The 23,954-nt window shown below is 40.7% G+C and overlaps 1 long non-coding RNA gene across 5 annotated transcripts in view; it reads right to left on the minus strand.

Annotated features, from left to right (window-relative positions):
* Window positions 1–215: 215 nt before the first annotated feature.
* LOC133237757 (uncharacterized) overlaps window positions 216–23,954 on the minus strand; it is a 321,656-nt gene continuing 297,917 nt past the window's right edge. For 2 of the 5 annotated variants that reach the window (XR_009733329.1, XR_009733332.1), the window contains 3 exons: window positions 5,759–5,884; window positions 933–2,718; window positions 216–305 (listed from right to left, as the gene is read on the minus strand). This is a non-coding gene — a long non-coding RNA (uncharacterized LOC133237757). Of the gene's footprint in view, window positions 306–932; window positions 3,299–5,758; window positions 5,885–23,954 lie in introns of those variants that run through there. The other 3 variants (XR_009733330.1, XR_009733331.1, XR_009733328.1) reach the window with 3 other exon arrangements.

The raw sequence follows: 23,954 nt of genomic DNA on the forward strand, positions 1-23,954 counted from the left end.
TGGAAGAGTTCTCCTCTCCACCCCATCCCTCCCTGAGTCCTCCTTGGCAGCCAGCCCTGGGCAGGTGGCCAGCTCCACACATTCCATGCCACCCCCTAGCCCCAATCTACCTTCCTGAAACCCTCTGTGGACGTGGCAGACCCATCCCATCCGAGGAAGGGAAGGAAAATGGAAGGCAGTTTCAAACAGTACCTTCTCTTGCGTGATGTCTCTTCCACCAACAGGGTCCTCACTGACTCAGAGCAGGCAGTGTTGGTGAGTGGTGACCGCCAGGCTTGTTGTCAAGGAAACCTTCTGTACCACACCTGCCCAGAGTCAGAGAGGAACGGGGGGAAGACATCGCTTGACACTTCTGACACATCACCCTAAATCTGGTGGATGCTCTTTAAAAACTGCATCTTCATTGTGAGCTAGAACCTTAAACTCCTATTGCCGTGTTTATCTACAGCTTGCAACTAGGTGAAATTAAAAACATTGTGTGTGCACCCTTTTAGTTTCTGAATTTGCAGCTGCAAATTTGGAGTTAATCCATTTGTGCAGCTGAATCGCCAAAAGGGAGCCCGTTTGCATATTTATCTGTCAGGCAACTTGAAAACCCAATGAGAGAGTCTCAGCTGAATTATTCCTTTCAGCTCTGCCTTTGATTTCAAGCTTGAGTAGGTCATAATTTTCAAAGAGCATGGAAGGAATAGGATCTTTACAACCTAATAGCTCCTTTTATTAGGTGGGTAATTATATATGAATCCCTGAATGAAATATTTTGAGCAAAATGGCACTGTAACAGAAGTAATAATTCAGATTATTTTTTTACAGTTTTATGTCGGGAAGGAAATCTGATGTCAAAGAGAGGGCTTGTTCAAATGGTTCATTAGAAAGTCCGGTCCATTTGTGAAATCATTCCTTCAATAAGAGTGCTTGTTCAATTTACTTACATTTTCATGAAGTCCTTCTGAAGAGCTATGTGACGTTATCCTCTGGGGCAGATAACTCTTATTCAACATCTAAACACTTAGGCAAACAACACTCCACTGACCTGGAACAAGGCATTTCATAACATAATATTGAGTCTTACAAAAAATAATCCATGACATCAGGGGGAAAAAACAGTTCATTAGCCCACCTTACCCTCTCAAGGTCCTAGGATGGCTTTTCTTTTCTAATCCTCACAAACACGGAACATTCTCTGAAGGCATCTGACATCCAAGGAGAGTCATCCTGAGGGTCCAGGTAGGAATGAGCTGTAAATCTTGCAGATTTCAGGGACTAGTCATGTCTTCAATCTGTATTCTGTATCTGCACAATCAAGAGAACTAGCATTTTTACAACATTTCAAACTCCTCTAGTCAAAGTCATTGATCTTAGGAGATACATTTTTTAAACACATGAAAATATACAGTATATGATTTCAGCATGCTCTTGAAACTGTCTTCATAAACACACCCAATGCTCTATCTTAGTAACTGGCAATGCTAATAAGTCTTAGCTCCATGCAAGGAATATATGGTAGAATCCATTTACATTCTCACAAGAGGCTTTTGGGAGATTGGCCCAATGGTTTGAACATGACTTCACTGCAACTCTGTACAACCCTGCTCCCTGTTCTCTCAGATAGTTCACGTGTGTGTACAACTGCCTGCCCAAGTGTACAGGTAACTTTCTAATTTCCCGGTCTCCTGATCTCTTGACAAGAAGAAATCTGTGAATAGTGTAAGATAACCTTTGTTTTGCTCTTACTCTGAGTCTAGTTCATGACAAACAGGGCTCTTTAAGCTCATAAATCTCTCTGATTCCCGTGGGGTGATGCTTGACAGCCAACCAGCAGCTCTGCCACCAGGAGTCATTTCTCCCTGAAAAAGAAGAAAATAAAACTTGGCAGAGCATGCTCAGACCCCGCCCCCGAAACCTCCCGCTCTGCTGAACTGTCAGGCATAAGCCGCCTCTTGAAAAAGCTTGGTATGTTTCTTTGGTATTTCATGCTGATAAGAAAGCTATTTACTTTCCTCTAGGAAGTTCTGCATTTGAGAAACTCACAAAAATGCAGATAGCTCAAGATGCACAGAACACTTGGAGGATGCTCTAGCCAAAAGTTAAATAGTTCTTAGTGACTCAGTCTCAATAAGAAACCAGTCACAGCTCTTTATAGAACAGAGCTATAAGCTTCTAGAGCATTTAAATAATGGAACTTTACATTTGAATATTATAAAGTGCACATACAATTGAACAAGCTGGAAAAAAATCAAGCTAGGGCAGGGATATAGGAGGTGAATTTATGAAGGCTAGGAGGGGTTGGGTATAACATTATTCTCTTCAAAATAAGGGTCATTCCCAGTGGCGTACATGTTTCCGCCCCCTGCATTGGGTAAGACCTATGAAGGCCCAGCACTGGTGTGTCATTCCAGACATGTGGAAACTATAATGTTGGGCACTCATTGGCCTTTCCCATAAAGAATCTAAGTACAGGTCTTTCTGGAAGCCTTCATAGTCTGTGCTTGAAAATGGTTACTCTTTCCTAGTTACCCTTGTGATACAACTATTGACCCTGTTTAAAGAAACAGTTGAAGGTCTTCTCCAAACATAACAGAGTGTCTCGCACGTGGCTGCTGAACTGACATTCTAACCACCCCATCCCCCCAAAAAAGCCTCTAAAGCAATCCCCTTACCTTTTATATAAAAAGCTGTGTTCCAGACTGACGCCTTGTAATTTTAGAATGTCCATTTCTAGTTCATGAGAGAGAGAAAAAGAAAATAGAATAACTCCCTAGTTTGACACATGTTTATCAAAAACAAAACTGTCAGAACTTTAAAATAGATGCAGAATGCAGTCACTTTCCCTTCCTGGACCAATTTACTTCATCTAAATGCAGACCATCCCTAAGGCCAGAGGTTAATATCTTCACATGTTTATCACCCACATACACAAGAGAGAACCCCCAACAGTCCAGAGCAGCAGGGCAGTCGGTCATACACTCAAACCTACTATCTCTTTCTAAATATTTTAAAAGCAACGTTTGACTTAAAATAATTTGTATTTCTCTGGTAACTTTCAGAAGTCACTTTCCTAGTGTACAGAAAAGCTTTTCACCTGATTTCCAATTAAGTCAGACTTTGGAAAAAATCATAGATGTTTTGTATGCTACTCCACTGCATTCGAAAACACATGCTAGCCCATGCGTCAGTGTAACTTGCTATCGAAATACCTGCTTCCAAAATGTCCTGATTCTGAAAAGAAATGCCTGAGTATTTCCAGGTCAGTGAGATCAGACGGAAGCGCACACACTAAGACTGTATCTGGGCTCTCCATTGCCGCTCTTGGGTAACGTTCCCTTGCTGGATTTCTGCTGCACTCTCTGAAGGACTTCTCCTGCTCTCAGTAGAGAGCCTCTGTACATTGTATGCTCTGATTTTTTGTTGGTTGGAGAGCAACAGCAAAACTCTACAAGATGTCGCGAACACAGATACATGGGCCAAGGGATCTCAGTGTGTGCTGAACGTGTGTTCTCAGATGCAAGAAAGGAAGGTTAGGGAGGAGGAGACATGCTGTTTTTTTAATTACTGTAGGGTAAACCTGACAATTCAGAACTTTGTGAATTGTCAGCTTGTTTGGGGGGGTGGGGGGCTGGGGGGGTGGGTCTGGGGTGTACTTTTTATAAGTAATATTTAATTTATTATTTAGAGTGGCTTCTTTTTTGGATAATTTATGATACAAAGGGAGACCTGGTTGGGAATCTAGATATGGCTGTTAAAGCTGCAGTGTTCCATAGCTTAGAGGCACCACTTTGGAAATGAATTGTCCACTGCTGAGTATGAGGGTATGCCCAGGCAAAGCCCCCACTGAATTTCCATCATCACCGCCTTCTCCCTTGCCAGGGTCATTCAAACTTGATTACCACCAAACCTACAATATTCCGATGGCATTTTTCAGATCAAATGCTACTCATTCTCTCCAAGGGCTTTGCGATTCAAATTGTTAGTGTGTTAGTGGTAGGTTTATTTGGTAGAAGTGGGTATACTACAGCTTTAACTAGCCTTAGTGGAAAAAAGAAAGTTTTTGTTGCTACAAAATGCCTTTTAATTTCAAAAAAAGAAAAAAAAAGGTATTTTGAGCCCACAAAGAGTTTCTTTAAATTGTCAGACTCTAGCATCGTTAACCAAATTAGACTAGTGATTGCAATATTTAAGTGTAAATCTTGTTCTATGAGAAAGGAAACTTGCTTACAGTTTAAAACAGTGACTGTTTCTACACAAATCTTGTATACTACTACACGAGGAAAAAGGGGTTTTGTAATCACTGTAGAACAGTCTCATATTCATTTTTTATAGAAATGTTATTCCAATGGTGCATTTTTTTGTTTAATAAATAAAGTTTTGATACAAAGTTCTTCCTCCGTGTTATTTATATCAAACGACTGATATGAAATGAGCACACCCCAAACCCCTGCCTGTCTGCGTTCTTCCTCCTCAGGACACGTGCTGCCTTTTTGGACATGTGGATCAGGGACGGTCGGAGGAGCCTGGAGGGTTACAGTCTGTGGGCTCCGACACGCCTTAGGAACTAAAGGACAGCAACAGCAGAGACTGTCAGTCCTCTGGCACATCCCTTTAGATGTTTCTGCTGTTTCAAGCACACGTCCAGTAAGGTTTCTATCCCAACAGCCAACACCCAGGTCTGCTAGAAGGTTGCCCTCCCATTGCCAGAATTTGCTTTTTTGCCTACACACACAGGAGACCTGTGAATTCCAGATCAGATAGATCTTACCAATACTGTTAAATGCAAGCCCCCATGCCCTGACTGAGACAACTCTGTAGTGTAAGCCAACTTATTTCCAGAGCCTCAGGCAGGACTGAACCAAAGTGACTCAGTGGGGACACAGAGATGCATGGCTGCGTGCTTAGTCACTAAGTCGGGTCTGACTCTCTGAGACCTCTGTGGACTGCAGCCTGCCAGGCTCCTCTGTCCAAGAGATTCCCAAGGCAAGAATACTAGTGCAGTTGGCATTTCCTTCAGGGGAATCTTCCAGACTCAGGGATCAAGCTCACATCTCCTGCATCACCTGCATTGGCAGGAGAATTCTTTATCATTGAGGCACCTGGGGAGCCCCCTGTGGGGAGATACTGCTCCACAATATTGCACCCTAGAAGTGGCACCCATGTTTGGCTCGTCTCCTTTCTCTTTCCATCTTCTCCCATCCCACTAGTGATTTCCCCTGGGAGCACTTCATGATAACCCACTTTTACACAAATCTTCACATCAAGGACTTTTCAAGGGACTTAACCCAAGACAACTCGGAGAAGGCAATGGCAACCCACTCCAGTACTCTTGCCTGGAAAATCCCATGGGTGGAGGAGCCTGGTAGGCTGCAGTCCATGGGGTTGCTAAGAGTCGGACACGACTGAACGACTTCCCTTTCACTTTCCACTTTCATGCGTTGGAGAAGGAAATGGCAACCCACTCCAGTGTTCTTGCCTGGAGAACCCCAGGGCTGCCGTCTATGGGGTCGCACAGAGTCGGACACAACTGAAGCAACTTAGCAGCAGCAGTAGCAACCCAAGACAAAGACCCTAATTTTGTACCCACAGCAACACACCAAAACCAAATAAGTATGATACTCTCTATCCTCGAGATATTTCATTCCTACTGGGTCAACATGGGGACATATATGCACTGAAAAATATATTGCTGTGAGTACTAAAGGATCAAGTTTAGGCATATAATCTATTCTTTAAGAGAAAATGATGGATTAGTAAAAGGTTTACTCACTCTTTGGGGTAAGCAAAGAACTACTTAGTGAGTTTCCTTGCAGACCATGCATCACCAGTGACAGGACAGGTGGGGTTTTAAAGGCCACCAGCTCTTCTCAGCTTCTTCGACTCATAATCATTCCACCTAAACAAACAAACAGGAATATGATTAAGATTACTAGAGAAGCTGGAACCCTTGAGCATCGGCAGTTGGAATAGAATCTGGGGCAGTTACTGCGGAAGACTGTATGGTGGTTCCTCAGCGTTAAACACAGAACCACTGCTGTTGCTGTTCAGTCACCAAATTGTGTCCAACTCTTTTGGGACCCCATGGACTGTGACTCGCCAGGCTCTTCTGTCCATGCGATTTCCCAGGCAAGAACACTGGAGTGGGTTACCATTTCCTTCTCCAGGGGCTCTTCCTGACCCAGGGATCAAACCTGTGCCTCCTGTATTGGCAGGTGGATTCTTTTATGCTGAACCACTAGGTAAAACTTAGAGCTACTATATGATCCAGCACTTCCACTTCTGAGCATACATACCAAAGAATTAACATTAAGGACTTAAGAGAGATTTGGATACCCACATTCATAGCAGTATTATTCACTATACACCAAAAGGTGAAAGCAATCCAAATACTCAACAACTGAATAAATGAAATACTATATATATATTATATATAATGGAATATTAGTCACCCTTAGAAAGGAAGGACATTCGGACACATGCTACAACATGGGTGAAGCTTGAAGATACCATGCGAAGGGAAATAAGCTCATGACAAAAGAGCAGTGTATGGTTCCACTTATATGAGGTGCCTAGAGTAGTCACCAGAGAAGGTGATGGCACCCCACTCCAGTACTCTTGCCTGGAAAATCCCATGGATGGAGGAGCCTAGTGGGCTGCAGTCCATGCAGTCGCTAAGAGTCGGACACGACTGAGCGACTTCACTTTCACTTTTCACTTTCATGCACTGGAGAAGGAAATGGCAACCCAATCCAGTGTTCTTGCCTGGAGAATCCCAGGGATGGGGGAGCCTGGTGGGCTGCCGTCTATGGGGTCGCACAGAGTCGGACACAACTGAAGCGACTTAGCAGCAGAGTAGTCACATTCAGAGAGACAGTAAGTAGAATGGTGGTCGTCAGGGGCTGGGAAGATAGGGGAGTGAGGAGTAATTGCTTAATAGGTACAGAGTCTCAGTTCTGGGAGATGAAGAAAGTTCTGGAGATGGATGGTGGTAATGGTAGCACAATGTGAACACAAGGCTACTGAACTGTACAGTACACCTGAGATATTAAAACGGCCCATTTTACGTTAAGTGTCAATATGTGTGTGTGTGTGTGTTAGTTGCTCAGTCATGTCTGACTCTCTGCCACCCCATAGACTATAGTCTGCCAGGGATTCTCCAGGCAAGAATACTGGAGTGGGTTGACATTTCCTTCTCCAAAGTATCAATATATTCTACCACAATTTTTTAAAACTCCAAATAAGGATATTCCAGAGTCACCTTCTATAAACGCTGATATTTATTCTATGATTCTTGAAATGTAAGCATGTCAGCACCAACATGTTAAACTGATATGCACGAACTAGAAGTAATATATCTACGACAGTCTATTTTATCTCACATATTCAAGTTACATTGTCATCTCTTACAGAAGAATGTCATGCATTCACAGAAACAATCAGAGAGGCTATCTCCATGGAAAACTGGTTACTTGAAAAAAATAAAATAAAACTAGTGTTTGATCTAGACAAGACAAAGTTAGGGGACAAACCAGCTACTTGTTCACTGCAAATATTTTTATGAAAAGGATTTTGGAGTAGTCAAAGAATGATACACTCTCTATCTCGTGCTTAGTTGCTCAGTTGTGTCCAACTCTGCAACCCCATGGACTGTAGCCCTTCAGGCTCCTCTATCCATGGGGATTCTCCAGGCAAGAATACTGGAGTGGGTTGCCATGCCCTCCTCCAGGGGATCTTCCCAACCCAGGGATCGAACCCAGGGATCCCACATTGCAGGTGGATTCTTTACCATCTGAGCTACCACAGAAGCCCCACTCTCTATCTTAAATACCCAAAAATGCTACAATGAAGATAGATAGATTGCATTAAAACACATGTAAGAGAATTTAATAGATTTGGAAGAAAGTGGCAAGTCAGAGAGGCTGATACAAAGCTGGAATCCACAAAGACTGACATTGCCTCTCTTTCATGGAAATTTTCTTTAATTCATGAATTGCTTCTTTCCATTTATTTTGGTATGTTTTAAAGATGTATCTCTAATTCTTAAAGATATTTCCTGATTTCCATTCTATCATTAAACTTCTCATGATTTTTCAGGCATTACTCTTTAAACACTCCTTGTATCCTCTCAGACTGGCCATCCACATCACTGCTTCTACTTTTTGTAAAGTCTTTTACTGCTTTCAATAATGATTTTAATTGTGCACTTGCATTTTTCATTTTATTGCAATTCTTCCTTTTACTCATTGCCTTCTTTATTTCATCATGCTGTCTTTTTATCCCATCCTGTTCTTTTTTCCATATATTTCAATTCTCTTTGAGAGTTGATATTTCTTTATAAATTTGAAAATATCAGTTTTCTATGAAAGAACCTCCTTCTGGTTTTGTAAAAGGATTATCCTATAAGCTTGTTATGGCTCACTACTTTAGATTTAATCTTTATTTTAAATTTAAGTATTTTGAATCTATTAAATCTGAAATGAAGAAAGATCTATTCAGATCAATCTTCTGTTCATTTGAATTGGTCCTGCCCCATTTTATGACCCCTTCTGTTCAATAGACTTTTTTTTACCTGATTGCCAAGTGGAGTGCATGAAAAAGTAAAGTTCAAGAATAAACACCCTTTCTCTTTTCTACGTCTACCTGAAATAGTGTAAAGATGAGAAATTGTGCCCAAGCATGTTAGTTCCTCCATTACCCTTTCTGCCCAGTTCTGTTCTGACAGTTGTACTAAACAACTGATTATAGTGGAGAAACAGATTAGAGGAAGGAATGAATAACTCCTGGGTGCCTGATGCTTTTTGAGGGAGCCAGAGTGACACTTGCCTGGATCTCTGGTTGGTATAAACTTTTTGCCTATGGTCCGAAGATCATTTTGTATAAGATCACTGGCAATATGGTTAGAATAGCCCATCGATTATGCTTCCTTGAATCTTATTGGTCTTACAGTTAGGGGAAAAGAAAAAAAAAGAAAAACCTTTCTGGTTTGGTAGAGAGGTCCTATTTTTCAGTAATAATGTCTTCTTTTCTCCCTCTTTTTCTCTTCCATCTTCTGTTACATTTTCCCTAAGTCTACAGACATAATAATGGGAAAGTTGGGTGCACTGTAGGGGCAACTCTCCAGATGCCACTGTAATTGTTGACTACTAGGTTCTTTTCTTTTTGTGTGTGTGAAAGTCACTCAGTCATGTCCGACTCTTTGTGACCCTGTGGAATTCTCCAGTCCAGAATCCTGGAGTGGGTAGCTGTTCCCTTCTCCAGGGGATCTTCCCAACCCAGGGATCGAACCCAGGTCTCCCACACTGCTTTACCAGCTGAGCCACCAGGGAAGCCCTTATTATTTTTTTTTTTCTTTAACTTAGCCATAAAAAGGAAAAACACTGGGCCATTTGCAGAGACATGGGTAGACCTAGAGACCGTCATACACAGTGAAGTACATCAGAAAGAGAAAAACAAATACTGTATAGCGATGCATATATGTGAAATCTAGAAAAAGGCTACCGGTGAACTCATTTGCAAAGCAGAAATAGAGACACAGATGTAGAGAACAAACACGGATACCAAAGCAGGAAGGGGGAAGAAGAACTGGGGGACTGGGGCTGACACATATATACTACTGATAGTATGTAGAGAAGAGGTAACCAGTGAGAACCTGCTGTACCGCACAGGGAGCTCTACTCAATGCTCTGTGGTGACCTAATGCGAGGAAATCCAAAGAAGAAGGGATAATGATACATATGGCTGATTCACTTTGTACAAGCAGAAACTGACGCAGCAGTGTAAAGTAACTAATACTCCAGTCGAATTTTTTTTAATGTTAAAAAGAATATTGCATGTCCAATTTAGCAAAGAGAACAACAGGTGGGAAGGGACTCAGTGGGCAGCCTCTGGGTCTTCCTCGCTAGACACACCCCAGTACCCAGTTATGCATCCACCTCCCTGCCCAAGCCCTGGGGAAAAAAGAAACAAACATAGGTATATTTTAAGCACCCAGGTTTTGTCCTAATTTCCATTTACCTAAGTAGTCTTCACCTATTTCTTATTTACCAATTTATTCTTTCCATCTTACTGTATTCCTTCTCCTTTCATTTCTGACTATCTCTCTCCTTCACCTTAACTTTGAAAAGTCATAATTTGATACAATAAATATGAAGGCAATTATTCATGAGATAATCCAAATGCTCTCATTAGCAGTTCAAAAGATTTCTTGAAATAAATAGCAGAAGTAATTTTTTCCCAGATTCCTTTCAGGTTTTAATTAACATTCTTCCTTATAAATTAATGACAGTCCTTTAATTTCCCTGTCTTTGCTAATATCTTTCCTGACTCTCTATGTAAGTTTGACAAAATACCCCTTGGTAGAATAATTTTTCACCTTCTTAACATTTCTTAAGGATTTAATTCTTGTGCTGTTCTTTGACTCTGTGGTGGTTTCCCTCAGCGACATTTCTTTTTATTCAGGGGAAAACTGTTCTTTGGTCTGGAACACTCTTAACAATGGCAGGATTTTAATTTTGTAGATGTGGCTCCTTATTTGTCATTAATTATTCCCATTTCTTCCTGAAATAGGGTGTTTCTGAAAAAATCAACAATCACATTTACTGTAGATGTATACTGTAGGGTTTAATTTATATTGAACAACGTAAGTAAAGCTCCTACTAAAATTTCCAGTACTTGTCAAAAGTCTACTGAATGCTACTTCTGAAAGCCTCTACACTCCATCTTTGTCCTTGACATTTGTGAACATTTTCATGTGTTTAAAATATATAAATAGTAATTTAACAAATGTGTCATTCAGGTGTGGTTCTAACATTATAGGTATAGTTTGTAGTATGCATGTAGATTTAGAAAAAAGTTTTCCAATAGCTGGTATTATATTTTTTCCCTTTTCTTAATGTATACAACCAGTATTTATTAAGTGCCTTCTAGGGGTACCAGAAAACCAAAGGGTAAATCTGTATATCTTTCACGAACAGGAAAAAGAATGTATGTATCTATCTATATATATATGTGTGTGTGTGTATAGGTGAGTACAGCTCAAATAAGACAGTTGAGACACATTTAGACAGAGAGAGATTCCCAGGTGGTGCTAGTGGTAAAGAACACACCTGCCAATGTAGGAGACGTAAGAGACACAGGTTTGATCCCTGGGTTGGGAAGATCCCCTGGAAGAGGGCATGGCAACCCACTCCAGTGTTCTTGCCTGGAGAATCCCCATGGACAGAGGAGCCTGGCGGGCTACAGCCATGGGCTCACAAAGAGTCGGACACGAGTGAAGCAACTTAGCATGCACACACAGACAGAGACAAAATTCCAGCAGAATAGGGACAATCAAACTAAGGTTCACGGAAGTCTCATAGGGAACATGGTAGGTTCACAGAAGTCTCATAGGAAACGTGGTATGTCGAAAGGGCTTTAAATAATAAAGAAAACCTAAACACCTTTAGAGATGGAAAAGGGCTGTACAGATAAAAGAAATTTTCATATGAACAAAAAGCTACAAAGGGAGGAATTTATAGGACAAAAATTGGGACTAGTATTTCAGAATGAGTTTTGTTTTCTTTTGCTTTGTTTGGGGTATATTGTTTGTGAGGGAAAAAAGTATGAAATACATTTACAAAGTCAATGGTTCCATAATGGTGATCTAAGATATTGTTACTAATAAGGAGCCACTGAATATAAAGTTTTATTCTTTCATTCACAAACGTCTGCCGAATATGAACTATGCACCAATGACTGAACTAGTGATGGAAAAACAGCAGTGACCAACATGAATGTGATCTCTGTCTTCATGGAGTTCACAGTTTGCTTGTGGAGATAAAGAACAGATTGGTGTAACAATTATAATTGTAATGAGTGCTTCGAACTGCAATATAGACATATCTTTAAAGATTATTCATAATTCTTGATGGGGAATGGAGACAATTTAAATAGGGAAAGACTTCTTCATGGAGGTGACATTGAAACCACAGGATAGAAAGGAGTAATCCAATGAATACTGGGAACATAGAACGTTCCAGATGGAGGGAAAAACTGAGCAAGCCCCCAGCCTGGGAGAGAACTTGGTTTATCCAAGTGATGAACAGATGATAAGTGCAACAGCCCTTCACTGAGCTGGAGGGAAGGATAGAATGAAGATGCTAGGGAGCTGCAGTTGGGTCAGATCATGCTGCATCTCACCATGCATGATGCCAAGCTAAGATTCCAAAGGAAATAGCAGATATTTGAGACACAAAAAAGAAGAGACTTAAGATCTAACTTAGGTATACTAAGATTTTGTAGAGCTGTACATGCTACCTTATATGTGCTAAGTCACACAGCACCCTTTACTGTTCCTGATTGCTCATGATCCCCAGTTCTGATTGAGAAAAGAGACAAATCTCAATCTTATCAATGAAAGGCATCTTATTTCTTTTTCATTTAAAGCAGCTTCCTTCTGTTTGACTAAGTCTGTCTGTTTGTTAGAAACAGAGTTCTAACTCCCGTCACATCTGCATTTCTCTTCACAAAAGCCCTACCTTTGCCAATTCTTTCCAAGATGCCTCCCAGGGAAGCACAAACATTCTCTGGCATTCTGGACCAAGTGTGCATCCTCACTGCTTCCAAGTCAGCCTTTATTCCCTCTCACTGCTGGGAACCCTGCTGGCCTTTACTGCCAGGATTTGCATCAGAAGACAGGGAGAGTCTTTTCTCTCAGCACAATAGGATCCCACAATCCCCCCACTCCACCCCCCCAACCAGGCCCAGAACTGGGTCAACCTAAGCTCTGTCACTTTCACACCTGAGTCTCAGCTTTATCTTCTAGCTGGACCTCAAATAGGCTATCCCCTATGAAACCTCTATTTGAAATGTACCCTTCCCCTGGCCATGATGAAAGTGTGGCAGAGTCAGTGACTCTCAACTCAAATTTCTCTCAAATGCTCCACTGACAGCATGTTGGAATTACTGATTCCTTACTTATATTCATGCTTGAGCATCAGTATTCTCTCTGCTAAGTGTTATCAAGCCACCATTTTCCCTCATAGCAATACCAAGTCTTCTGAGCTGTCCCATTCCAAGAACTCTACAAGCCACATGGACAAGAACCCAGGAGTCTTCTGGTTTCAGCTTCCCTCCCTCCATGCCTGGGTTCCCATCATCTTTTGCCCCCTTGCCCTACAGTTTTACCCTATAGAACAACGTCAGGGAAATTAGAGATGACCTGTTAAGAATTTCGTTTCTCCTTGCATACCCCTGCCCATTGAGGGACATGGCTTATCCAGTAGAAACTATATGCTTCCTTTTAAGTTCTGGAGAAAATCCTCTTTATGTCATATCTTGGACATCTTCACTATGTGCATACTTATTAGCATCTTCATTTCCCTTTATGTACTAGAAGCACTGAGTCAACTCATGAAGCCACAAGGCATCAAGAATTAAATTGACCAGAAATCTTGTTATTTTAATGTTTACAAAAATAGTATATCAACTCTGTTATATGTGTATTAAAATATCAACCTGGCTATTGTGTAGGAAATGAATTCCAAGTAGCAAAAGTGGAAAAAGGCTATAAGAAAGGTGTAATTCAGTGGTGGCAAAGAATAAAAATAAAGTGAGTACACTTGAAATGAGTTTTCAAGATAAAAACAAACATAATTGCAGATGGATTGGATGGGGTGAGTTTCTGACTTGAGCAGCCTTTAAGTTGGTAGTTAACATTTTCTGTGATATAGGAGACTGGGAGAGAAACAGTTTTGGGTCATGGGTATATATAGGAAAAATGAGAACAATGTTTAAAGAGCCTGTGTGATATCCCAGAGGAGGCAACAAAAATGTAATTGAATATCTGAATCCAGAACATGTAAGAAAAATCTGGTCTGGAGACATAAATTTAGAAATCGCCAAGTAAATGATGACACCTAAAGGTATAGGAGACTTGGTGAAAAAGAGAATGGGGCCAAACTGAGCCCCAAGAGAGGCCAGGATGGAGACACTGGGTAGAGAACGAGGAAGTAGATGGTCAGGCTAAAAGTATGGCCAATAATAGGAACGAGCAGGCATTTCCTTAGAGGAAAGTAACGGGAAAAAAAAAATTGGTATGACAGAAGAAAAGAGAAAAAGCATTAGAAAAGGAGGGGAAATCAGGTGTAGTTAAAAGTTGGTGAGATGCTGGTAAGACAAAGATAAAATACTGCAGATGAAAATTATCAAGGAGTCATTGATAAGGTAACCATGCTCTTTAGTTTTCAGGGGACAGTCGCACTGATGCATCCATCATGCCCTCATGTGGTCAGTATCTAGAGTGGTATCTCGTCTACTTTCACATTCAAAATAACCTCATTTGGATGATAGTTTCTATGGTCGTACAAGTTATTAGTGACCAAAGCCAAGAGCAGTTTTAGTGAAGGAAAGAGACCGGAAGCCAGAGATGGAATAGGAAGTTATGAAGTAAACATGCAATAACTCTTTGAAAAAGATATACTATGAAAAAGAGCAGAAGAATGGGGGGGGGAAATGTGAAGTGTAATTGGATCTTACAGGTTAAAATACTCTAAAATCTCCATACAATGATTCTTCTAAGAAACCTAGATTTCCAAGTCAAATTCACCTGTGCCATAAATTTTCAGCTCCAGTACTGAAGCTCCAATAGTTTGGGCCACCTGATGCGAACAGCCAACTCATTGGAAAACACCCTGATGCTGGGAAAGACTGAAGGCAAGGGAGAAGCGGACGACAGAGGATGAGATGGTTGGATGGCATCACTGACTCGATGGACTTGAGTTTGAGCAAGCTCCAGTAGATAGTGAAGGACAGAGAAGCCTGGCGTGCTGCAGTCCATGGGGTCGCAAAGAGCTGGACACGACTGAGCAACTCAATAACAACACCACCACAAATTTTCAGAGGAAATAGCAGTGTGGTTTAAAAAAAGGACCTGTAGGCTAGGAACAATAGTCAAACACTCCAGAGAGTGTTGCATAAGTGTGAGGGTTGCACTGGTTTGGAGCCAGAAACAGAGCTCTCCAGGACCAAAAAGCAGAAGGACATGCAGTATCTTCATTCAAGAGGACTGAATATCATAGGCTGAATAACTGTGCCCAGAGATGAGGTCCTGGCCTGGAAACTGCACATTTTACCTTGTTTGGAACAGAATAGGGGTCTTTACTGATGGGATTAAGTTAAGGATTTTGAGATTGGGAGATCGTCTTGGATTATTTGGATGGGCTCTCAATGCAATCACACACATCCTTATAAAAAAGGAGGCGGAGGACAATTTGATGCAGACACAGAAGAGAAGGAGACGGCATGACAGCAGAGGCAGAGACTGGGGTGATGCAGCCACAGATCAGACAATGCTGGCAGCCACCAGACGCTGAAAGAGGCAAAGCACGGGTCCTCCCCTAGAGATTCTGGCTGAGCGCAGCCCTGCCAGCAGTCTTGATTTCAACTCAGATTTCAAACTTTGGCTTGCAGAATTGTGGGAGAATAAATGTCTGTCATTTGAAGCCACTAAATGTATGACAATTTGTTACAGCACACACAGGAAACCACTAGGCCAAGGCTGAGCAAAACTCAACCACCAAGACCATGAGGTCTAAAATGCAATGGAAAAAGAGAAAAACACACACCAAATTCAAAGACAGTAGAACAGATATTCTGGCGGAGATAAGGAAATAGAAAAAAAAAAAAAAAGTTTCAATGTCACTGCACAGACAAGTTGGGTTCAAGTGTATAAAGGTATGACTAGTAGATGGCAGCCCACCAGGCTCCCCGTCCCTGGGATTCTCCAGGCAAGAACACTGGAGTGGGTTGCCATTTCCCTCTCCAATGCATGAAAGGAAAAGTGAAGGTAAAGTTGCTCAGTCATGTCTGACGCTTAGTGACCCCATGGACTGCAGCCTACCAGGCTCCTCTGTCCATGGGATTTTCCAGGCGAGAGTACTGGAGTGGGTTGCCATCTATGGGGTCGCACAGAGTCGGACACGACTGAAGCGACTGAAGCGACTTAGCAGTAGCAGCAACAGCAGTAGACGACAGTCCTTGGCTATCATTTAGAAGATCAGATAACAGTTGTGGTGGGGTTTTTATGGACCCTCCTAGTTTGACACCTGTGAGATGAACCTGGAATGGTACAGCTCCCAGTCAAAAGAATTAATCTTTAAATTGAAGGCAGGATCTCAAAAACATATTTATACAGCCATGTTCATAGCAGCATTACTCACAAGAGCTAAAAACATGGAAGCAACTTGCATGTCCATCAACAGATGAGTGGATAAGCAAAACTTTGGTATATACATATAAAAGAACACCGGTGAAGTGAACTGAAAGTCGCTCAGTCTTGTCCAACTCTTTGCGATCTCATGGACTATACTATACATGGAATTCTCCAGGCCAGAATACTGGAGTGAGTAGCCTTTCCCTTCTCCAGGGGATCTTCCCAACCCAGGGATCAAACCCAGGTCTCCTACATTGCAGGCAGATTCTTTACCAGCTGAGCCACAAGGGGAGCCCAGGAATGTTGGAGTGGGTAGCCTATCCCTTCTTCAGTGAATCTTACTGACCCAGGAATCCAACCAGGGTCTCCTGCATTGCAGGCAGATTCTTTATCAACTGAGCTATCATTACCTAGCCTTAAAAAGGAAGAAAATTCTGGCATATCATACAGGGAGGATGAACCTTGAAGATATCATGCTAGATGAAACAGGCCAGCCAAAAAAGACAAATACTGTACGATTCCACCTATATGAGGTATTTAGAGTAGCCAAAACTTTAGAGGCAGAATGGGGCTGGGGGGAGAGGGGTAGGTGGAGTTATTGTTTAATGGCTATAGAGCTTCAGTTTTACAACATGAAGAGTTACGGAGACAGATAGTTATGGAGATGGCTGCCCAACAGTGTGAAACCCACTCCAGTGTTCTTGCCTAGAGAATCCCAGGGATGGGGGAGCCTGGTGGGCTGCCGCCTATGGGGTCGCACAGAGTCGGACATGACTGAAGCGACTTAGCAGCAGTAGCAGCAGCAACTGTACTCTTACAAATAGTTAACATAGTAAATTTTATGTGTATTTCATTTAACACAATAAAAAAAGAAAAAATAATAGCCTTGAGTTACCAGCCACTGAGCATTGAACAGATACCTAACTTCTCTGAGTTTGAGTTTGTTTTGCTTTATTTTCATCTATAACACAGGGTAATAAAATCCAGCATGCATACTTCATAGATTTCTTATGTGGATTAAATTAAATACTCCATATAAATACACTTTATAAGTTATAAAGTAGTATTTTATAGCTTACAAAGCTATAGTGGTATGAATTATCAATATGTGTGCCCAGAAAACTGTGACCTTTAATATCTAAAATACAAGCAAGAGAAAGCCCTGGAGGGGATTTTACTGGAAATTCCACACCTGATTAGAATCCAAGATCCTTCCCAAAATTTCTGTGAACTTCCAGAGGCAGGGAGTCTGAAATATTGGCTCAAGTTCTTGTTCATGGGTAGTCAGGTTCATTAGGTAATTCCTTGACTGTCTCATTAAAAACAAGCAAATACAAGATTGTAAGTGGTATACTTCACTTGAGACTGAAGTGAGGACAGGAAGGAAAGAGAAGGCCTAAGAGGGTTTTACATTAACTGCAGTGATGAACATTCCAATTTAAAAATGTTCTGTGGCCATTTTATCAGAAGGAGAGACTCACAGACCCTGATATAATGTTCATACACTATGTCTCAAACTCCCCTCTCTTTCCCTTCCCCTCCTTCTCTCTTGGCTCTTTTCTATTACCTACTTCCAGGTGAAAAATATATAAATCTTTATCTTCTTTTCCTTCAGGTAAGCATTACTGACTCCTTCGTAGTTCAGCTTATTGTAGACAGAACTCTAGGCTCTTATGTCATAACCTAAGCAGTTAATTAAGTCTCTTTCTCCCTAAAGACCTTTCTCTCAATAGAAGGAATTCTATTCCCAGCTATTACTTTGCCACAAAGGTCCATCTAGTCAAAGCTATGGTCATGTGGTCATGTATGGATGTGAGAGTTGGACTATAAAGAAAGCTGAGTACCAAAGAATTGATGCTTTTGAACTGTGGTGTTGGAGAAGACTCTTGAGAGTCCCTTGTTCTGGAGATACAACCAGTCAATCCTAACGGAAATCACTCCTGAATATTCATTGGAAGGACTGATGCTGAAGCTGAAACTCCAATACTTTGGCCACCTGTTGCAAAGAACTAACTCATTGGAAAAGACCTTGGTTCTGGGAAGGATTGACAGTGGGAGGAGAAGGGGACGACAGAGATGAGATGGCTGGATGGCAACACCAACTCGATGGACATGAGTTTGAGTAAACCCCGGGAGTTGGTGATGGACAGGGAAGCCTGGCATGCTGCAGCCCATGGGGTCACAAAGAGTCGGACACAACTGAGTGACTGAATTGATTATAATATAGCGCTCTGCTACATAGTAATGTTAAATGAAACTTTATCCTGATATTTTCTTCACACATTTATCCATCTAAGTGAGACAGAAGACCCTGTACGTCAGACTTCACAGCAAGTAACAAGATTTCTTCTTCCTCTGATTCTCTTGATTCAAATCAGGACCCTCCTCAGATCTGGTTATGAAAGGAGATTCCTTTTAAACTAAATTTTTCGGCTTTTCACATGTGTTTTATAGATCAATGGCCTTTCACTGTGAGCCTGCACATGGAGGTCAAACTGACTGACTGACAAATGCATGAAATTATTGAATAAATGAATAAACTGAAATTTTATATTGCATCAACTATGAATAACAAAGTGCTACATGCAGTCAAGAGCCAAAATCTGGTAAAAATTAATCTATCTATCAAAATGTTGGTCACACAGCACTGTTCAATTCTATCTGATTTACTTTCTGTTGTGAAGTTTTCCAAATTTGTGCTTTTCCTAATATTCCACAAGAGTTTGCCTTACTCTGATGATAAATTCAATAACATAATAAATACTAATGAAATTAAATACTCACGATATACAACATGTTACATTAAGAACCTTGGATACATTGTCTCATTTACTGCATAAAACAACAGTGTAATGTGTGAAACACTATTGTTTCTATTTATCGATGAGGAAATTCAAACTAGAGTAATGATGTACTTTGCCATAGGTCACCTGGTTAGTCTGTGTATAGCTGGACTTTGAACCCACTCTGTCATTTCTAAAATATGTGTTTTTATCACCAAACTGAATAACATTCAAGTACTGGTCCTAACGAATTCTTTGAGAGTGTTTCTCAAACTTTAGCAATTTAAAATCCATCTGGAAATCTTGTTAAAATATCAAAACTCAGGTTCCAATTCTAGAGATACTGATTCAATTGGTCTAGGGTAGAGTCTGAGAATCTGTAATTTTAACAACCTCCCCAGTTGATTTCTATCTGAACAATGTAACAGAGCCGGATCCTACGGGGCCTTCCCAGGACAGATCTCTCTCCCCACAAGCCATGTCCTCTGCCTGCTCATTTTAAATAAATAAATATATGAAACAAGACAAACAAAAAAGCCCAACTTTAGCCTCTCAGGCTTTCCCTGAGTTCCAAAGAATAAATTTAATCAGAGAAGAAAGAAAATTCAGAAGCAAAGGAAAGCAGTCAAGCAAGACAAAATATTAACAGGTTAGCTATTAAACAAAGTCAAGGACCTTTAGTTCCTCCTCAAGGGCTGTAGATAATATTCTGAGTCATGTCCTTTGAGCTGTTTTGTGGATACTGAAGCACCTACCGGTGGAAAAATTTAACTGTATGCTGCCAGAAAACACAAAGACCCCAGACAGATTGGAATCAGAAGGTTGATGATTCTAACTCCCCAATTACCTCATCATCAACCAATCAGAATGTTCATGTGCTGATTAGGCACCCCACAACCCTGCTCCCTCACCTAGTTTTTAAAACCTTTCCCGAAAGCCATCGGAGAATTTAGGTCTTTTAAGCACTAGCTCCCTGGACTCCTTGCTTGGTGCCCTGCAGTAAATGCTGCACTTCGCTTCACCACAATCCAGTGTCAGTCGATTGGCTTACAGAGCAGGAGTGAACAGACTCAAGTTTGGTCTGGTAGCAGTAACAAGTATCGATAAGAATTCCATCTGCTGCACTCAACAGAAAATCCAATTCAAACTCCTGCTGCTGCTGCTGCTGCTAAGTCGCTTTAGTCGTGTCCGACTCTGTGCGACCCCATAGACGAAAGCCCACCAGGCTCCCCTGTCCTTGGGATTCTCCAGGCAATAACACTGGAGTGGGTTGCCATTTCCATCTCCAATGCATGAAAGTGAAAAGTGAAAGGGAAGTGGCTCAGTCATGTCTGACTCTTAGCGACCCCATGGACTACAGCCTACCAGGCTGTTCCATCCATGGGATTTTCCAGGGAAGGGTACTGGAGTGGGGAAACTATATTGGCTCATGTAGCTGAAAAACTTAGAGTAGACTAATTTCACACACCTTTAATTTCAGGTGGGAAAGGGATACAACACATACAATGTATCAACTGGAGGGGATACAATGAGAGAAAACCTTCTTGGAGACCAAAAACAATAGTTTCAGTGTTGACTTTCCTTGGCCCTGGTTGGCTGGATGTGATACTGGTCCACCCTGAACCAATCACTGTAATCAAGTTGTTAGAATTTGCTATTAGTTTTGTTCACTCACTCCTCCCCCAAAGGCCTGGGGTGATGTCAATTGTCTTGAAGCCCATGGAATGAGAATAGGAGAGGGGAGGGTACTATGAATCATTATCAGAAGGAAGGAGACATGGATGCAGGGTGGCAAAAATAACTAGATTTCTCTAGGTAAAGCGAAAAGTTCACAAGACTAAACTATGTCAGCTGCTTTAGGAAAGTATCAACATCATATGACTGGGAAGTTTTTCTTATCATAGCAAAGATATTTTGATTGCTAAGCTACTGCCTTCCCAACCATATATTCAGGCTGATTATTCCACAAAACCATCAGCATTTTTCATGTTATCTGTATATCTCAAGCAGACACATTTTCTCATATTCTTGGACATATACCCTTATCCAGTACAGGGGAAGGGGAAATGAACCAAAATGAGTCTTCTTGTTTTGCACAATTCTCTACTTCAGCTTTTTTAAAACATGGTCTTATATTTTTTTGTCAAGTTTACTGCATTTGGGTTAAATTATAATGTGAGCTTTTGGAAATTTATATCTTGGAGTTTTTGCTTCAGATTCAAGAAGGAAAACGTTTACTAAATTAAGATGAAATAGCTTTACTGCTTATTTGCAACTCTCATTTAAAACTGGATATGCTTTATCACTGAATATTTCCTAAAATAAAACTTTATAACCATCTGGATTTATTGCTTTCTTGCTGATACTTCTTGTTGATAAATGGTTTCTTAATGACGCTTTAGATCCCAGAGGATATATTAGACTGCAAAATTATGTGTTTAGACAACAACCCAAAGAGAGCCAATTTGATTTCTGCATCTTCTTTACCTGTAATTGCATTTCAAAAATTTAAGTGTATTGGAGTATTTTTTCTAAGTAATTCTGAGTTCTGAGAAAAAACCATAGTCAGTATTATTGTTCTTTTATTGTGAAAAGAACAGAATAATATATTGTATATATAATAATATATATCATTTTTCTATTCTTCTTATCAAATGGCTGTTGTCCAAATCTGCTCCTTGCTCTTTAACTCTATTCTGCTTCTCTGGAGGTTCATCAACCACTGAGGGAATATTAATTTTAATATGCTGAATAAAACTATCAAGCAATGCTTTTCTTCAAGTCATAATGAAGTCAGGTCTTGAATTATACAAAGAAGGTTCTGGAAATCACCTGAAGGTTTCTTATATAGGAGGACACCTTATGTTAATCCTTTCAATTTATATAAACATTTACTTAAATGTAGCTAAGTACTATTTAAAGAATAGTAGCTAAGAATATGAGTATGAACTATAAACATGAATCTATGGATATGCAAAATGCCCCAGTTACATGATTTTCCTCCCTCTCTAGTTTATATTTTAATGTTAATACCAGATAAAAAAAAGTGAATTAAAGAGTTTATTTCAGGTAATTTCTTTGAACAAAATTAACTTCAGAGTTTAAGCCACTAAAAATAGAGCCCCTGAATATTTTTCAACTTCAAAAATGCTTAGGGCACAAAATGCTCCTTCCATACTTTTTAAACATCTTTCACATTTGTTCCCTCTGCTATTGACAAATACTATATCTCAGCATAGAATTACATAAAATAATTTTATCATCCAAAATATGAAGGTAAGAAATTAGAAAAGTAAATCCTAATCCGCAAAGCATGAGATCTAAAGGGCGATAAAGTAAAATAAATTGGAAGTGACCCTGAGCTCTTCTAGGCCAATCTTCAAGCATGTCCAGAGAAATGTGATTTGAACACGAAGGCTTCAAACAGTCTAACGGAGTCTCTATTAAATAGTTTCTGAGGATCAGAATTGAACTTCAGCAATAATGGGAAATTTATGGGTTCATATGAGGTCAAACATCAAGAACATCAGAAAGCACATTTTCAAACCAAGGATGATGGTACAAAACTGCTCCCTCACATTAGCTCTTTCAAGACTAGAGTATGTCTGGAGCTGGTGTGGACTGGACCCTCACAGCCCTGCAGCGGCTCTGGGGAATGCAATTCCAGGAAGACCTCTCTGACGTACTCTGAGGAAGGTGCCTTTACTTGGCACTAGCACAGCAGGCAGGCAGAGGGAGTCTAATGATTGGCAAGGTCTGGACAACTGACCACCCCTGTACCTGGGAAACACAGGCGCTTGACAGCTGCAACCAAAACAACATACCTGGGGATATGAAGAGGGGAGGAAAAGGGGGGCGCGGATGAAGAGAGAGAGAAGTGCACTAAAAGATGCTCTTTCTAGGAAAAAAAAAAAAAAGCTCTTTCTAGAAGAAAGTATTGTGGAGTAGAAAAAAAATCAACAGTCTACTTAACCATTTTATCTGAAGTAAATTAAAAGTGTTAGTTGCTCAGTTGTGTCCAACTCTTTGCCACCCCATGGACTGTAGCCCACCAGGATCCTCTGTCCATGGGATTCTCCAGGCAAGAATACTGGAGTGGTAGCCATGGCCTTCTCCAGGGGATCTTTACAACCCAGAGATCGAATGCAGGTCTCCTACATTACAAGCAGATTCTTTACCACCTGAGCCATCAGGAAAGCCCATCATTCTATCTATCAGAGACTAATTTATACCATTCAAATACCAGAATTAATCATGTAAATAATTGGGAAGAAAATTGTAAAAAAAAAAAAAAGAATATTTCAATATGTAGAACTACACATGTAATATAAAAAGCTACATGGAAATGTTGCTATTTAGAATTTTTGTTTTTCTGCACCATCAATGTGACTGGAGTCTTAACACATCCACAGAAATCTGTCCTAAAGACTTTTGTTTGTTTTTCCAGTAAGTTTCCATGTTGCAGGCATTGGCTATTTCCCAGAGTGAAAATAATGTTCAACTGTCTTTCAAAATTAGCATCATTTACCTTGAAAATATAAAATATAAATAAAATATAAAAATATATGGAATGCTTTGTGTTCATGAATTCTTCTTCAGTATTTGAATGGTAAGTGCCAACAGAGGAACAGTTTCATTTCAGAACTTTCCATTCATGGCCTGTAGGCTCCTGCCAAAATTGCTGTGTTCGCTATTCTGATGCCATGAGCAGTTTCACGCAGTAGCATCCTTTCGGGAATTCATCCCTGATTATGCACTGTGTTCTCTGTGGATGCTTGATCACTGGAAACAGACGTTGTCCTGAATTCATGAAGCTTCTGTTTGCTGGGTTTAGTATTAGTCACTCAGTCGTGTCCAATTCTTTGACACCCCATGGGCTGTAGCCCACATGGCTCCTCTGTCCATGGAATTTCCAGGCAAGAATACTGGAGTGGGCTGCCATTCCCTTCTCCAGGGGATCTTCCCGACCCACGGATTGAACCCGGGTCTCGTGC

The sequence above is a fragment of the Bos javanicus genome, chromosome 24 (genome assembly GCF_032452875.1).
Source record: "Bos javanicus breed banteng chromosome 24, ARS-OSU_banteng_1.0, whole genome shotgun sequence".
Lineage (NCBI taxonomy): Eukaryota > Metazoa > Chordata > Mammalia > Artiodactyla > Bovidae > Bos > Bos javanicus.